Below are 18,569 nucleotides of genomic sequence, written 5' to 3'. Positions count from 1 at the left end.
CCACCGCCTCAATTTTGGGATGATTCATTGTCTATTCAGGTATTCCACAGATGCAGGGTACATCACGTTGATTGTGGAGATTTAATCCGCTCCTCCTGAGGCTGCTGGGAGAGATTTCCCTTTCTCTCTTTGTTTGCACAGCTCCTGGGGTTCAGCTTTGGATTTGGTCTGGCCTCTGCATGTAGGTCACCTGAGGGCATCTGTTCCCCACCCAGACAGGAGGGGGTTAAAGGAGCAGCTGATTAGGGGGCTCTGGCACACTCAGGCCGTGGGGAGGGAGGGTACGGAATGCGGGGCGAGCCTGCGGTGGCAGAGGCCGGCGTGACGTTGCAACAGCCTGAGGCGCACCATGTGTTCTCCTGGGGACATTGTCCCTGGATCACGGGACCCTGGCAGTGGCGGGCTGCACAGGCTCCCGGGAAGGGAGGTGTGGATAGTGACCTGTGCTTGCACACAGGCTTCTTGGTGGCTGCAGTAGTAGCCATAGCATTTCATGCCCATCTCTGGTGTCTGCGCTGATAGCTGTGGCTCGCGCCCGTCTCTGGAGCTCGTTTAGGTGGTGTTCTGAATCCCCTTTCCTCATGCACCCCGAAACAATGGTCTCTTGCCTCTTAGGCAGGTCCAGACTTTTTCCCGGACTCCCTCCCGGCTAGCTGTGGTGCACTAGCCCCCTTCAGGCTGTGTTCACGCCGCCAACCCCAGTCCTCTCCCTGGGATCTGACTTCTGAATCCCTAGCCTCAGCTCCCAGCCCCCACCTGCCCTGGCGGATGAGCAGACAAGCCTCTCAGGCTGGTGAGTGCTGGTCAGCACCTATCCTCCGTGCGGGAATCTCCGCTTTGCCCTCCGCACCCCTGTTGCTGCGCTGTGCTCCATGGCTCTGAAGCTTCCCCCTCGCCCACCCCCCATTTCCACCAGTGAAGGGGCTTCCTAGCGTGTGGTAACTTCTCCTCCTTCACAGCTCCCTCCCAGAGGTGCACATCCCATCCCTATTCTTTTGTCTCTGTTTTTTCTTTTTTTCTTTTGCCCTATCCAGGTACATGGGGAGTTTCTTGCCTTTTGGGAAGCCTTGAGGTCTTCTGCCAGCGTTCAGTAGGTGTTCTGTAGGAGTTGTTCCACATGTAGATGTATTTCTGATGTATTCGTGAGGAGGAAGGTGATCTCCATGTCTTACTCCTCCGCCGTCTTGAAGGTCCCCCTCTTTTTTTCCCTCTCTTCTTCTTTGTGCTTCCTCTAGTTTCACTTGCTGACAGGATGCTGCTCACAGAGGCCTTGCACTTGGCTGGCCCTTCAGACCAGAGTTCCTCCAGCGAAATGGCTACTCTGGACACCTCAGCTCCATGGCCCGGCCAATCGACATTTTAAAATGAAGCTGTTATGTTACTCTTGTAAATGTGTCCAGTGGAATTTAAATACCATAGTGACTTGGCATCACAGCCATTCAAAATTTACAAGCCCTTGTTTTAACACTGGACAAATATTACATAGTTCTTCTTTTTCCCTGAACTCTTATTTCTATTTCCTTTCTCTCACAGAAATTCATTCTGGTGTATTCTCTTTTTAATGCTTATAATGATTTTTTATCACCCTAGAACAAAACAAAGTATAAAAATGTAAATTATTACTTATAAAGAACTTCCCTCACTCATGAGACTGAATGTTAGCATTTTTGATTAATTTACCATAGTTATGACTTAACTCTATTATGTGTTTATAAATAATTACTAAATTTAAATGTGACATTTGTTGGAAATTCATCTCTTGATGTGTTAATGGGATGATTTCTTTTACAACTGGTTTGTGTAGAATGGAACAGGGTCTGGCATCAGTTCCATTCCTTTTTTTTTTTGTCTTCTAGATTGTAGTGCCTTGAAAACTTATTCACATAATTAAGTACATGGGCATAAAAGGAGTTTGTCATAATAATGGCCTTCAATTATTTGAACAACTTTCCAGTTTAATGTCAAAAGTCGTATAGTAATAATCTATCATTAAAATTATTTTTAATGATTAGATGACAACTTGATTAGATTCTCCTTCCATTTTTGAAAGCACAGAGTTAGAAAGCACCTTACTTGCGCATGAATTTATTATCCAGTCATTAGAGTCTTCACGGTCTCAATTTTTGAGAATTTTACCAAATTTATCAAATGTCTATTTATTACTCTTTCACGTAGAGTTACTTTGTTTACCCCTATATACCGAGAAAGAATTGGGAAACTGAAATATTGTTAATTTCAATTAATTTTTGCTAATACAGTAATTTTGATGAAAAGCTTTTCATGCTATCATATGTTTTACATATATGCATCAAAGCTTTGAAGCTGTTAATTTGGTTCATTCAGTTTATACAGAATTTACCTAATTGGTAAAGTCAATCTTAATGTCAAACTAATTGGCCAAATTAGAGTGACTTTCTGACAGAAATAAGCTGATTTTATTTTTTAGTTTATATTAGTGTGTTAATATATGTTCCTGTGATAAGAATCTTACTTTTTTTTTTAATTCTTAATTTATACATAAAGTTCACTTTTTTCTTGTGTACAGTTCTGTGAGTTTTAACACATGCATAGATTCATGTAACCACCAACACAATCAGGATACAGAATAGTTCTATTACCCAAAATATGTACTCGTGTTGTCCTTTGTGGTCAAACCCACATTTCTACCCCAAACCCCTGGAAACCAGTGATCTCCAGACCTTCAGTCATGCTTTTCCAGGATGTCATATAAATAGAATCATGTTATCTTTTCAGACTAGCTTCTTTTACTTATTGTGATACTTTTAAGACTCATTCATGTTGTTACGTGTATCCGCTATTAGTAGTATTTTTTTTACTATTACTATTTAATTTCAATGTATGATTATTCATTCACTTATTGAAGGACATTCATTTTTAACCCATGCTTGGACCCCAAGCTCAAGCAAGTTTTTCCCAAACCTCACCCTGCCTGGACCTCAGGATCCAGCGCCCCTGGGTTGTCCCTGTTGTCTTAGCTGCCTCCACTCAAAGATTCCCACCCCGGGCCTCAAGGACATTTTTTGTTTCCAATTTTTTGGTAATTATGAAAATTATTGCCAGACATTTGCTTAAAGTTTTTGGAAGCAGATTCCTCCAGGAAAAATACCTAGATTGGTAAGTGTTTTATTTTATAAGAATTTCCAAACTGCTTTCCAGAGTGGTTGTATTATTTTGCTTTCTCATCAACAATGTATGTGAATTCCAGTTGCTCTACAATCTCACCAGTGCTTGGTATTGTCAGGTTGATTTTTATTTTGTGTTAGCCATTCTAATAGGTATGTAAGTTATCTCACTGTGGTTTTAATTTGTATTTCTTTAATGACTAGTGAATACATACCTTTTAATATGCTTATTTTCCATTGGTATGTCTTCTTCAGTGAAGTGTCCATTCATACCCTATGCTCATTTTTTTCTTGGGTTGTATTTCTTATTGTTGAGTTTTGAGAGTTCTTTATATATTATGGGTGCAAGTCTTTTATTGACTGTGATTTGGAAATATTTTCTCCCAGCCTATACCTGTCTTTTCATTTTCTTCATGTTGTCTTTCACTGAGCAAACATTTTTACTTCAGTGAAGTCTAATTTATCAATCTTTTTTGTATGTTACATGCTTTTGTATAATATAAGAACTCTTTGCCTTACTTATGTGAACGAAGATTTTCTGCTATAGTTTCTCCTGAAACTTTTATACTTTTCATTTTATTATGAACTATGGTGGGTTAAATTTTTGCATAAAGTGTGAAGTACAGGTCGAGTGGTGTTTTCTTTTTGCAAATCGATATTCAATTTTTCTAGGAGCATTTACTGAAAAGAGTATCCTTTCCCCCATTAAATTGCTTTTGCACTTGGTGAAGTTAATTGACCATATTCATGTGGGTCTTTTTCTGGACTCTTTATTCTGTTCTATTCATCTGTGTCTATTCCTTAACTAAAACCATGCTGTCTTGACTTTTATAGCTTTATAATAAGTCTTAACATCTTCGTGGTGTGAATTTTTCAACTGTGTTCTTGCTCAAAATTTATTTTTCAGTTCTAGTGCTTTGTCTTTCTATATAAATTGAAGAATCAGCTTGTCAAAAAAATCCTGCAGTGATTTGATTGGAATTGTATTAAAGCTATAGATCAATTTAGGAAGATGTCAATTTGATAGCTTAATCATATTGAATCTTTCAAACCATGAACTTGCTTTATCTCTCCATTTATTAGGTCTTCCTTGATTCTCTTTTAAACATTTTCATTATATAGATCTTGCACATATTTTGTTGGATACTTTTAGAGCTATTGTAAAAGGTATTGTTTTTAGAATATTGGTTTCCTATTGTTCATTGCTTGTTATGGTAGACAGAATTATAAGATAGTCTCCAATACCCTGTGTACTCACTACACTTGTATAGTCTCCCTACCTTTGAATATGGGTATTAACTGTGAATATGATGGGATAGTCACTTCTATGATTAGGTTATATGTCACAGTTGACTTTAAGAAAGGTAGAGTATCCATGGTAGGGCTGACATAATCAGGTGGGCCCTTAAACTCTATTCTTGGTTACCTGAGAGTTTTTATCATGAAAGACGTTGAATTTTATCAAATGCTTTTTCTGAGTTTATTATTTTGATCATGTGGTTTTTCTTTAGTTTGTTAACAAGGTGATTACATTATTATTTCTTAGATGATGAAATAGCCTTGCTTCCCAGGATAAACCCCATTTCGTTTATTATTTTGTGCCTAGGTATTATTTTCCTTGCGTTTATTCTGTTTGGGCCTTCTGAGCTTCTGAAACCTAAATTTACATCTTTCACTAGATTTAGGAAGTTTTAGTAATTTATTTTTCAGTTTTCTTTTCTGTACAAATGTTTCTCTTTTCCTTCGTGGATTTTAATGACGTCAGTGTTAGATCTTTTTAGAGTACCCAACAGGTCCCTGAATTTATGTTCATTGTTTTTTTCAGTCTTTCTTCTCTCTCATTCAGGTTGGATAATTTCTGTTAATCTATATTCAAGTTCACTGACTCTTCCACTGTCATCTCCATTCTGCCATTCTGTGGCTCTTAAAAAAACTTAGTTATTGTATTTTTTAGTTCTAAATTTCTACTTGATTCTTGTAGCTGCTATTTCTTTACTGAGAACTTCTGTCCTTCCACTCTTTTCAAACCAGTTGACCATTACTTCATGGAGCATGTGTATAATAGCTGCTTTAAAGGCTTTGTCAAGTAATTCCAACATCTGCATCATCTCAGGGTTGGTGTTTATATTTTCACTTGGGGTACTGAGAATGTCCTGCTTTTTAGTTTGTCAACTAATTTTGGATTACAAACTCGGCATTTTGAATATACAGTATTATGAGATTCTGGGCTCTGTTAAAATTCTCTGGAGAATGTTGATTTTTGTTTGTGTTTTTTTGTTTCATAGTCAGTTGACCCATTTGGATTTAGGTAATAATTCCCATTATACCTTCTGTGGGCTTCTGTTCCAATGTCAGTTTAGTTTTCAAAGATTTTGTAGTACTGTTTTGATCCTTCCCACGGGTGTGCCTCCCATGGACCAGTCTGGTACCTGGGCCATGGCCTACATTGTAGTTTACTTCTCAAAGCCTTTGGAATTATATTTCAATTCATGTTCATGGATGCATTCCTGGGGAATATGCTCAGGACTTCATACACAGCTCCATCAGATCTTCTCCTCAAGCTTCCTTCTCTTTGTGATCTTCCTGAAACTCCCTGGCTCCCAGGGACCCTTCCTCCTGGTCCTTCATCCAAAAAGCTGTAGTTTCAGTATCCTTGTACTGTCACAACCACCTCTGGGGCAAATAGGCAACCTAGACTCCTACTCCTCTCCCTGTTGCAGGCATACAGCTTTAGGACTGGTGTTCCCGGTGAAAGGAAGGTTCTTGTCTCGTCACAGAAAGAATTCAGAAACGAGAGAGGAAGATCAATTTATTTAAGCAAGAATACGCTCTCAGAGGGAGAGAGGGCAGACAGGTGAGAAGCGACACTGGGTTTCTTTGGCAAGCCGGTTATGAAGGGCACACAAATGAAGGGGCGGAATATTCATTGGGGAAAGAGGGGTTTGGGGTCGTATTCCTTGGTTTTGATCCCAGCTCCACCTTCCCAAGGGGAGGAGGGAGTTTTGTCCTTATTGAGCTTTTATTGGAAGTGTCATGGCATTGGTGCATGATGGGTACTTCTTATCTGCAAGGCTAATTTTATTGTAATGAGAGCATAATGAGCAACAGGTTACATTCGGATGCAGGAGACTCCTGCCTTGCCCCACCTTTCTTTCTCTGCCTCCAGGACACTTCTCACCCCAAAATGTGTCGTTTTCTGACAGTCTGGAGGTTCCTGCTTTTCTGTGTCCTCCCATGGATCCCCGCTGTTTACAAGATGCATGGTTTCCTGCCACCTGGCCTGTGCCCGCCTTTCTCTGCTCATATCTAGCTACCTGCCGGCTGTAACACTGGGACCTCCCTCCAGAGGAGGGTCAAGAGAGAAGACACCTCCGGAGATTTCCGCCCCTCTCTTTGTTTGGCAGGGCCTCTTCCTCCCATTTCTCTGACCAGTGAGAGAGTTTCTCTTGGTCATGCCTGCTGCATAGTTCCATAATTTTGCTGCCCTGGTTCTGTGTTGCGAAATATGGGTGAAAAAAGAAAAACGCTAGAAAACTCATTTCCTTATTAGTCTTTTTTATTAATTGAAGTATAATTGACATATAACATTATATTAGTTTCAAGTATACAATGTAATGATTTGATATTTGTATTAGTCTATTTTAAGTCTTGATTTCCCTTCTCAATCTGCCTGATATTCCTTTGTTTTTAGATACCATAGATAGTTGCTTTATGTGTTTTGTTCAGAATTCTCAGTTATAATCAGAGGGGGAGATGAGGTGGAATATTCTTATTCCATCTTAACTGGAGCTAGAAGCTTAGAATCTCACTTTTTACTTTTAATTTTAAGATACATATTTAGGTAGGCAGACAGACACAAAATTCAGTGCCTTGACACAAGCTTGCTGCCTGAAGGAAATGAGCGCCCTTGCCTTCAATGTTTCTTCTCTGTGCTCTTTTAACTTTGCCCTTCAAGGGGTTTCCCTTAGGAACAATATATTCTCTGACTTTTGGGGGATGAGGATGCAAGATAGCTAAAGGGAAGATATTTTGAATTGTCTGTCTGTTTGGAACTCCAGATGTTTCACACTTTAGAATTATATACCAGAGCGAGTTTGGAATGGATAAGAGACATGGTTTTTTGTTTTTGTTTTTGTTTTTCCCATCAATTGAAAAAAAAGGACATCATGAAAGGGGAGGTAGGAAAAGGAAAACTGATGACTTCATCCTTGCATGTGGCCTCAAGTAAGGTTAACTATGGAAAAGAGGGAAATTAGGATATGGAAATTGATTGCCTTAAAGCTCTGCCTGTATGTACCCTTGGAAAGTTTTTGCTTACCCTTAGGGAAGAACATCCCACCCTAAGAAGGTGGCTATTGTACAATCATACAGACCTGGCTATTATCCTGGTTCTACTTCATTAGTGATAATCTAATGTTGAAAACAGACACATATAGCATAAAAATGAATCACAAGTGACAGAAATGCATATGCACGTATACAAGTGATTACGTTAGTATATGTGGTAAGTGTCAAACGCAGAAAAGTGCTGAGTAATTGTGAAGATGGAATAGTTAGAGGCTGGTGGGGCTAGTCTTTGGAAATGGTATTTCAATAGAGATTTGTAGAAGGGAAAATCAATTACTTTTAAGTTAAGCTTTTCTTGGGTGAATATGGTTAAGGCAGTTACAGAATTAAACAAGAAAAAAAAATCCCAGAAGGTATGGTGGTCAGACTTTCCAATCCAAATAATAGAGTCTTAATAATAGTGTTTAATAAGAATAGTTATAACAATAATGATATATAACACTTGCTGAGCATTTATTATATACAAAGTACTTTGCTGAGCATTTTAGAGACGTTTTCTTCTTTATCCCTCACAGCAGCACTGTGAAGGTTATGGTTATTCTTCTTGTTAACAGCCTGCATGTTTGTGCCCCCCTCCCCCTGCCCCAATTCAAATCTTGAAAGTAACTCCCAATGGAATGGTGTTAGGAGGTGGGGACTTTGGGAGGTAATGAGGTTTAGATGAGGCTGTGAGGGTGGATCCTGCGATGGGATTAGCATCGTTTTTTTTTTTTCTTAAAGAAAAGGAAAAAAGAAACAAATATTATTTATTAGTGTTTAGAGAAATGTAGCAAACCCTAAAGAGAAGCAAGAGTGTCCTTTTAAGAAAAGAGCCCAGAGCTTGCTCTCTCTGTGCGCATACACCAAGGAAGGCCATGTGAGGACATAACCAGGAAGAGGAACATCAACAAGAACCTGACCCTGCTGGCACCCTGATCTTGGGCTTCCAGAACCATGAGAAATAAATATTTGTTGCTTAAGCAACCCAGTCTGCGGGACTGCTGTGGCAGTGTGAACTGGCCGAGACACTGCCCATTTTGTAGATGAGAGAGCTGATGCTTAGAGAGGTTAAGTAACTTGCTCAGGATTATAGAGGCAGAACTCTGCAAAGCTGTGATTTGAACCTGTTTGAATGTAGGCCTGTTAAGAGTTCAAAGACCTAGGACGGCCCTGTTATAAAACATAGCGCACCCATTTTAAGAGGAGAAAAGAGCATTTCTACGTGCATTTAACTTAAGAGCATTCAAAATGAGCACAAAATGGTGGTGCTGTGTGCAAAGACTACTTATTTAAAAATCATTCCTTGCAGGCACTTAGTTAGAGTAGATTAAAGATTAGACCTATAGCATTAGGCCCACAAAAGAAGGAAAGGGTTTATTTTACACAAAAAGTACGTATTGTATAGGGACATTTCTATGTATATGTACATGTATATGTATAAAGCACACAATTGCATATATAAAGCAAATACTGTTCCTTAACCTTATAATTTGTGATTAGATATGCAGTGGTTACCTGCACGTGCCCCATCAGCTTCTCTCTCTTCTCTTCTTCATGGCAATGTTCCTATTTTTTTTTTTTTTCATGATTGGCATTTCAGATAAATCTCAACACAGGACAAAAAGTGGCTATTTAGTTTAGAACTGCTGATATTGACCTGGTAAGGAGGAGTTTAGAGTTTTGCTCTCAGTCTCCTTGGACAAGATGTCAGGAATGTATAGCTTAATTTAGGCAAAGACTCTGTACTGAAAATAAGTCTGCCTGCCGGCAGTCTTCTAATTGAAGAAAACATATAGTGTTCAGATCTGCCTGGTATAGATAAAAATAAATGAGCCTCTGAAGTATTTTTATTTCATGAAGTCTTTTATTCCGCCAGTCAAATACAGGGGCAGACATGAAGGTACGGACCTTTATTTCTGTTATTTATAGCACATTTTTGCTATTTTTTATGAAGCAAAGCCTTGCAAGTTGAATTGACTGGAGATTTGATATGAAGTAAGATGCAAGGCCACATACTTCTCAGCAAGAAAACAACACCTGTACTTTAGGACCCTAGTTCACTAAAATCAACTCAATGCAAAGCACAGAAAGTTCTAGATGAAATGTAAGGCTGATCACTCAAAAATCTTGAGAGTCCTTGACAAGTTACTTCTGTCCACTAAATAGCATATAGAAGCATATATAACTCTGAAAGAGTTAATGTTTTCTGAAATTGCTTCATACATCCAGCCAGTGGTCCCACAGGACCTGGCTTTTTACTCCATACAATATTGTGAAATATTATTGTTTGGGGTTGCTAAGCTGTTTCCAATTTTCCCGATTTGTATTTCAGAAGACTCCCTGCTAAGTATAACTTTTGAAAAGAGGATTTTTACAGATTTTTATAGGATAAAATCTGAAGTCTGGAAAGCTTCTTGCTTAACTGTGAAACTCAACAGCCAGGAGATTAACATTTGAACGTTGCAACAAAACAAATACTATTTGGTTATTCTGATAGAAAACCAATTGTTTTGTATGATTTAATAGCCCGTTTAGAAGAACAAATTACTAGAGAAATTTAAGAAAAGGGGAATTATTTTTATGTTCATCTTGTTTTCTGGGACCTCAGCTTGAAGACATGCATTCATGCCTGCTTTCAGCAGTTATGGAGCTGTAATTATGCGCCATTCATGCATCAGCAAAGGGGCATGGAGCGCCTAGTATGTGCTGGGATTGTTTCTGGTGCTGGGGATTCAGGAGTGAACACGACTGACAAAGTCCCTGTTCCGAAGGACTCACACATTAGAGATTTGGTGACCCGCTGGGGAGAGGAAAAGGCAGAAGGAATGATAACAAGCAAGTGTTTGGTTGGGAAGAGGTGGTGTTTGTACCACTTGTCAAAGTAGAGGCTACAGGGAAGAGACTAGTTTGGGAGAAAGAAACATTTGGACTTGTGAATTCCCTTGTTATGTCATTCATTGGGTGTAGGTACCAGGAGAGAGGGTTTGAGCTGGGGGAACAAGAGCTTGGGAGTTACTAGTGTATATGTTGGGCTGAAATCAAAGAAGGTGAATGAGCTTATGGAGGATGAACACGAAGTACAAGGGAAGGACACAAAAGGAAAGGGGACAAACTTCAGGACATTTAAAGGGCAAATTGCAAAAGCAGTTTTGATGACATCTGCCCTCCTCTGAGACCCACAAGAGTTGTGAGAAATGGCTCGACTCACCTTTTATTTTATTTTATTTTATTTTTGACATCTTTCACCTTTTAACTCTAATACAGGCTAAGGAATGCTAAATCTTCTACTTTAATTCTTCTCTTTCCTTGCTCTTGTCTTTTCCCTAGTTGATTAGGAAACAGGTTGGTGCCCTACTAGCTTCAAGAGAATTGGAATGGAGTCCCACTGGGACTCTGGAAAATTCTTTATAAAAAACATGATTCATTGTATTCTATAGCAAGATAGAAAATGTGTGTAAATAAACATTGGTTTAAAAATTAGATTTTATTGGCTTATGGCTCAGGTTACAGTGACAACTGTCATCTGTTAAAAACAAGAGTCTTACAGTAATAATAATAACAGTAACAACAACAACAATCATAAAAGCTAACGTATTGCATGCCTGCTGGGTGCCAGTTACTGTGTTAAGTGCTTTATATCACTGTCTCATTTAATTTTCTACACAACGTACTGGGTATATACTATTATCTTACAGACAAGGACACTGAAGCTCATCATTTCAGGATATTTCCTGACAAAATAACCTTGACACTGAGTATGTTTTTGAATGAGAGAATGAATGAAGGTGCTTTTAGCAATGAAGAAAGTAACTTAAGGGCACAGAGTTAATCCAGCCTTTTGCATTGCAGCTGGGAGTCTCATTAGGATTAGTATTATGAACAACAAAATATGCAAGCTGACAGCAGCGTTTATTGCGGAAAAGGGAATGGACTTTCAGAAGCTAAGTCTAACGAGCTGGTGATTCGTGTCACTAATATTTTGTGTCCATTTTGGCATTTGGTGCCAAGTCAGATGCCCTAAGGCCGTTCTGCCTGGCTGGCTGAACTCTGGTCTGTTTTTATTCCTACTTGGAATACTGTGCTCATTTGCAGCCAGCTTCCCCCTCCCCCGTCCTGTGTCTGTGTCTGTGTCTGTTCCTCCTTCTCAGCTTGCTGCCTGTTTATCACTCTCATGGTGTGATATGGGGCTGTCTGTGCCTTTGTTCTTCTCCTATCTAGAACTAAGCCCTCCCAGTTTCTTCCGGTCCTGGCATGGTCCCCCAAAAGATAGCAACTGAAATTCCTACAACCAGCAGTCATAAAATGTAATAGAATGTCTCTTTTTTCCTATATTTAAATGTGATGCAAATGCTTTGTTTTTTTATTCTGTGTCATGCCTCGTATAGGTCTAATAGATTGAACATGAATGACTGAAATACTCGAGAAATTTGTAATTGGGGTCCTGGTCCCAATCTCTTTTGTACAGAGCACATGCCATCAGATTTCAAAATAAAAACAAGGAAACAAAAGCAGCTGGTCATCTAACCTAACAAGTTTAATTTTTAGGTTTCATCTGGAGGGAAGAAATAGGTTGTGGAAAGCGATCTGAGCTTGCTTGGAAGTGTGAGAGAGTATGGATGAAGGTTGGGGGCCAGTGAATGAAAGGACGGAATGAAGGATTTCTTGGCTGGAAGAATACAGACTGGTTAGAGAGGAAATGAAAGCTGGGAAAACTGGAGGGGGCCTTTGAAGTCGAGAACGCGGAGTCTGCACTTGATAAGGAGAACAATAGTGAGGCCACTGGCGGGGTGGGGTGACCTGGTCAAAGCTGTGGGTGAGAAAAAACATTTTTTACCAGCTGGTAAAATTGAATATGTATCGGTTTTGCATGCCTGAGTCATCGTCTATTAGAGCCATTGTTGTTGCTGTGAAAAACCTTGAAGGACATTACAATGGAAAATAAATGAGAAAAATCCATGGTTCTGGGATTTCTGAGTTTTGACACAAAATGTTACTTTTCCTTTAAGCAAGCTAAATGTAACTTTTCTTCTAGGGGCGGGCATCTTTTTGGTCTTGGCAATTTATTTTTTTTGAAAATTTGCTTTAGTTGTGGTGTTGGTAGTATTATTTCTACAGGAATTTTGTTTATAACATCAGTTACAGCTAATAAGTATTTCTCTGCTTTGCATTGTAGAGAATATATTCTCTATTTTTTCCAACACATTATTCTTTCAGTTATTTTATCTTTAACAAGTGTGAAAGTGGCCTATTTTCATTTACTTTTTAGTAATATTTGTAAAGCATCAACATTTTTGTGTGATGATTGAAGCCGTCTTTTTTTTAAACTGATGCACAGAAATAAGATACTGAAACTTTTCTCATAGCTGTATTTAGCTATAAATTATTACTGCATTGCAAGTGAACATATGAGTAGAAAAAGGACTATACATATACATTCATATATATATACAGTACATATATATGAAAAACACTATTCTCTGTGATTTAACATTGCTTTGGATTGTGATCCTTTATATATGTTAAACATTTTCCTTGCTATATAAAGAAAAAGGTATAGGAAGTGACACTGGACTACGATCCTCAGGCAACGGCTCTAATTGTGTTTCTGACAGAGAGCAAAGGTGTTTAAATACTTTTTGGCTAGCATCATCCTGTTGACTCAGATCCTTTTGAGTTGCAGAAGTTGGATACCTAAAACTTTCATAGTTACAAGTAAATCTCTTGTTTATTGGTATAGCTTCATTTTATGCCTTTCTTCTTCCAAAACCATGCAGTGAAACCAAAGTCTAGATGTGCGAAAGCCCAAGGACAAATCAAATATTGGAGGATCACAGTTGTTTGCACTAAGCACTGAGTACTGTGAATGAGTCATTGTGTAAACTGAACAGATGTTGGAAGCAAGTTGGCACGATGTAATGAACCTCATTCTCGCCGTGTATCATTGGGTTACCCTTTGGTGCCTCCAAGGGGAGATGTGCTTTTTAAACTACCAGTTTACTACTAGGGAGCAACATAAACATTAGGGAAAATACAGTACTACATTTAGTTCAATTGAATATGTCAAATGACAATTTGAATAACTCCCTTAAAATTCAGATGTTGAAAAGTCTTCTACTTCTTTCCTTTCTCTTCAGGGAGGATACCTTAAGCCAAACAGATGTAGAGTTCAGACCACTCTCAAAGGCTCCCTAGAGGAAGCTTGAACAATATTCCTTTGCAAACCTATTCCAATCTGTCATACTTCTTAGGAACAGGAAATTTGTCCCTGCCTTATATTGCAGCACTTTTTGCATTAGCCCTTAATGCAGAAGAAAAGGTGTTTGGGCACCTTCTTCCATGAGATCTCTCTCTACGTGTCTAAAGAATATTATGAAAATTGTGACCATGGAACCAGGATTACCAGGTGGTCCTGACACAAGGCCAGAGACACTTTAGGTGTGTTCTTGTTTCTGGTAGATTATTCCTCTTTCCATGATCATACTCTTTGATTCTGATATTAAGGATGCTCCCTTGGTGAGATGGTGATGTGTTTTCAGTTTGTGTCAATCAGTAGATTTTGATGACAATATTTATTTATTTCTGCAGGTTAGAGTACTTTGCTTTTTCTCCTAGTGTTTTGTGTTTTAGTTATTCTAACTGAAATAAATTATTTAATGTTTACTTATTTAATGTTTACTTATTTAATGTCTATTTTAGTTCTCTTCACAGATCTTACTTAGCCAAGATCATTTAAAATTCCCATTCTTTGAGAGTCCTCCTGTTTTCTTAGAGTTTCTTTCTTGCATTATCCCAATTACTACTAAAGAATATAATGATGTTAAGGCCAGAATTGATCCTTATCAAACATCATCTTAAAACATTAGTCACGGGGACTTCTCTGGTGGTCCAGTGGTTAAGACTCCAAGCTTCCACCGCTGGGGGCACAGGTTCGATCCCTGGTCGGGGAACTAAGATCCTGCATGCCGTGTGGCATAGCCAAAAAATAAAATAAGATGAAATATTAGTCACAATAGCAACATATATGTGTGTGTATATATACATATACACACACATATATGTATAAAATCAATCTTCTGAGTTCTTTTATTGTCATCCCATTTTTTACTGTATTGACCATAGATTTGTTGATTTGAAATTATACCCATCATTTTCCTTTATCTAAAGGGTCTGTCAACTTGTTCCAGATCAGGATCAGCAAACTGCAGCCCGTGAGCCAGATACAGCCTGCAGCCTATTTTGTAAATGAAGTTTTATTGAAACACATCCATGCCTTTTCATTTGTATATTATCTATGACTGCTTTTGCTCTACAATGGCATAGTTAAACAATTGCAACAGAGACTGTATGGATTGCAAAGCCTAAACAATTTACTATCTGGCCCTTCATAGAAAAAGTTTGCGAGCTTCTGTTCTAGATTAATTCATATTTGCTTTAGAGCCTTGGATTAGACATTAGAAAACCTGGGCTCCAGTCCTGCCCTTTACATTCTAATTAGCTCTATGACCTTGGCCAAGTCAAGTTTCCTCATCTTTAGGATGGAGAGACAGGACTGTAGGTTTGCCAGTCTCTTCCAGCTTTAAAATTCCAGAAACTTAATTAACTCTATTTTACCTAAAATAATTTAAAGTTGATTTTTTTCTTACGTATTGAATTTTGGGTTTCTCATAATCCCTCTTGAGCATATTAGACACACATCCAAATTTCCATACGTGTTCAATGATTTTAAAATAATAATCTAGCTTGCCTATATGAGCTCTATATGTGCCAGGTATGGAGGCAGGCACTTTATCTTTTTTAGTCTTCAGAATACCTCTCCATGGTGGGTATGAGTGTTCATGCTGCTGATTAGAGGCAGAGCTGGGGCTGGAACCCAGTTCTAATGGTAGAGCTCCATGCTCTTTGCACTACAGCAATATTATCTCTTTTCCTGTGCTGCCTCTATTTTAATTCAGTTATTTGAATATATGGTAGCACCTTACTTATCCAGAGGTTGCCACCTAAATTAATCAGAACACAACCAATGATTAAAAAGTAAAAATACAAAAGAGATGAACAATGAAATAGCTGTTCACTCTCCCATTAACAATATTTCCCAAGGTCCTCTTTCATAGCATGTTCATTTTTACTTTGAAAACGAATCTAAAAACTGGCTTTTGTTTGTTTGTTTCCCAGATCTATAATTAATGGCAAACAAACTGGAAATGGAGGTGGATAGAACTGCTGGTGCAGGTATCTCTACACCAGTAGAGATGGTAACCACTGAGCCTGTATATAATGGGGAAGGATGATACATTCCAAGGGGCAAGAGCCTAAAGCAGGCAGCACTCTTAGGCAGCTTAGCAGAGGGACAAATACTCCCCCCCTCCCCCGCCCCGAGGAACTTTCCTCTGGCACTGAGAAATTTTTGCTGCTCATTGTAAAGACCTTAGGGCAGCAAAGAAATGTTAAAAATTAGCACTCTTCATTTAAGAAGGTGGAGAACAAGTGTTCTATTTCACTGAGCTTTAATAAAATTATGAAAGATGTTAGGAATCTTAAAGAGATACGCTTTAGCTATTTGAATTTTTCTCTATGTGGAATATTTCCTTCCTTAAAAATGCTGAACAGATGAAATACTGCCCAGTCCAGATTAAGAAATCTTTCTGCAGGTATTCACCTATTTTGCCTCCTTTTTCTGGTCTTTGTTATTGTCTTATTCATTGTTCACTCTCTGAAAGCAGTGCTCTAGAGATAAGTAATTAAAAGTCTACCTTTGCAGTTTCATGTATTACCAGTTTTTCTCCACACCTAATTAAGGCTCAGGATTTTCCATTATCTCTTTCTATTCCCTATAGCTTTCAAGGTTTTATTGTTTTCCTTTTATTTAAAAAAAGTTTTTTCAAAGTAGAAGCCCATTTTCTTCTTGAGTTTTAAAAAGCCATCTTGCCCTGATCCATTGTGTATTATCGATTGTAAAGTTAATCTTGCAGAAGGTAAACTTATTTGTTCTACTTCCAGGCTCTTGTAGGGTTGAGAGGAGTGGATTTGGTGGCTTTCATGTTTCTCTCTTGAACTCACTTCTTGGTTTTGTCTTTCTTTTTTTTAATCTAAATTTAAATTTAATTTTTTTTTTTAGTTGAAGTATAGTTGATTTACAATGTTGTGTTAGTTTCAGGTGTACAGCAAAGTGGTTCAGTTATATATTTTATATATATATATATTTTTTTTTCTTTTTCAGATTCTTTTCCCCTATAGGTTATTATATAATATTGAGTATAGTTCCCTGTGCTATATAGTAGGTCCTTGTTGGTTATCTATTTTATATATAGTAGTGTGTATACGTTAACCCCATACTCCTAATTTATCCCTCCCCCCCTTTCCCCTTTGGTAATCATAAGTTTCTTTTCTATGTCTGTGAGTCTATTTCTGTTTTGTATGTAAGTTCATTTGTGTCATTTTTTTTGGATTCCACATATAAGTGATGTCATATGATATTTGCCTTTCTCTGAGTTACTTCACTTAGTATGATAATCTGCAAGTCCATCCATGTTGCTGCAAATGGCATTATTTCATTCTTTTTTATGGCTGAGTAATATTCCAAAAAATATGGAAGACTTCACGAATTTGCATGTCAGCCTTGTGCAGGGGCCATGCTAGTCTTCTCTGTATCATTCTGATTTTAGTATATGTGCTGCCGAAGCAAGAATTTGGTTTCTTCTTTCTGATGCACAGACATTTCCTTCTGTGTTGATTCTCTAACCCATCACTTCTAATGGTCTATTTTGGGGAATGTTTTAACAGCTCACACGTTTTTTGAGGTAATATTTTATGCAGTTTATTTCTGGAAAAACCTACTAGAACTACTTTTGGAATCTAAGAGAGTTAGGAATGTTTAACTAATTTATCCCTCATACCTCTGTGGGGGGGGCGGTCAGAGGAGAGAGGGTTGTTGCCCACTGATGCCACGGGCCTGAGACACTATACGTCCTTAAAGTACTTCCTTCTTTGTTTGGCTGCCTATATTATGATGCCACTTTAATAGTGTCCGTGATAACAAAGAAATTAAATGTATCAAAAGCTCGCTTGGTGTCAGATACTGTGCCAAATGGTTTGCATGTATTATGTCAAATCTTTACTACAATTCTGTAAGGTAGGTGCAGAATTACAGGCATCCTTCAGTGAATGACTGGGCTGTATTTCAAAGATATATTTGCAAATTAGTTATTTCAAACATGACAGATATTTTCTCATAGAAGCGGTGTTGTGAGTACATCTCTAGGCTGTTACTGACGCCTATTAGATTCATAACTGATATGTGTAAATCAGTGTCTCTGTCCAAAGGTACATCCAGAGTCCTCAGTGGGGTGTGGTGGACCCAGCTTCTTCCTGGGGTCCTAACTTTCATACCATTTTATTCTCAGATCTTCCTTATGGACAGATGAACAATGGGTATGAAACCTCTCCAGAGTCAAACTATTCATATTAGTTACAGAATAATTAACCTGCTGTAATAGAAGAGATCCTGAAATACAGTGGCTTAAAGAAAATAACATTTAATTTCTCTGTTAAGCGATAGATCCAAGATGAATTTTCCAGTCTGCCAAGTCAGGCTTGCCCTATGAAGTCATCTAAAGATGTGGGTTCCATCCATTTTTTGCTTCACCAATCCCTAGACCAGGTTCCTTGTCTAAGTGATTGAAGCTGGCTGAGCCCTGTATCTGTGCTCCAGCTTGTGGGAGGGCAAACAGAGGAAGTACATGGCAGCAAGTCCCTTTTAAAGCAGGCAAAGTAGAAGGAGAATCTGCTTATATTCTATTGTGGAGAACTTAGTGATATGGGACTGGGAAATGTAGTCTTTAGCTCAGCAATCTTGGGTCCACTTTAAACTCCATTACTATGAAAGAGATGGAGAGCACATTAGGATGGACAGCCAGCAGTCCCTGCCGTATCACAGTGGTGGTTCCCATGTCTAGACGGTGACTCCAACAGGATGGAATTTGGTGGGTATGGCAGAAGAGATGTGGGTGGAGGAAGAATATAGTGACCTAGTGGGATGCTGGAACCCCTGCTCCTGTAACTTCTCAGAAGGACTTGTCACAGGTTTTCATCCCCATCTCACCC

General features: G+C 38.5%; 1 protein-coding gene and 1 non-coding gene across 2 annotated transcripts in view; one reads left to right on the top strand and one right to left on the bottom strand.

Moving 5' to 3' along the window:
• Positions 1-18,569, top strand: part of CORIN (corin, serine peptidase) — a 286,147-nt gene that overhangs the window by 133,662 nt on the left and 133,916 nt on the right. The window lies entirely within an intron of this gene.
• Positions 17,049-17,151, bottom strand: LOC133092854 (U6 spliceosomal RNA). Its single transcript, XR_009701205.1, has one exon. It is a non-coding gene; the product is annotated as a U6 spliceosomal RNA (small nuclear RNA).

Source organism: Eubalaena glacialis, chromosome 5, assembly GCF_028564815.1.
Source record: "Eubalaena glacialis isolate mEubGla1 chromosome 5, mEubGla1.1.hap2.+ XY, whole genome shotgun sequence".
NCBI lineage: Eukaryota > Metazoa > Chordata > Mammalia > Artiodactyla > Balaenidae > Eubalaena > Eubalaena glacialis.
The sequence above is the reverse complement of the archived record's forward strand: the minus strand, read 5'-3'. Positions and strand labels throughout refer to the sequence as shown.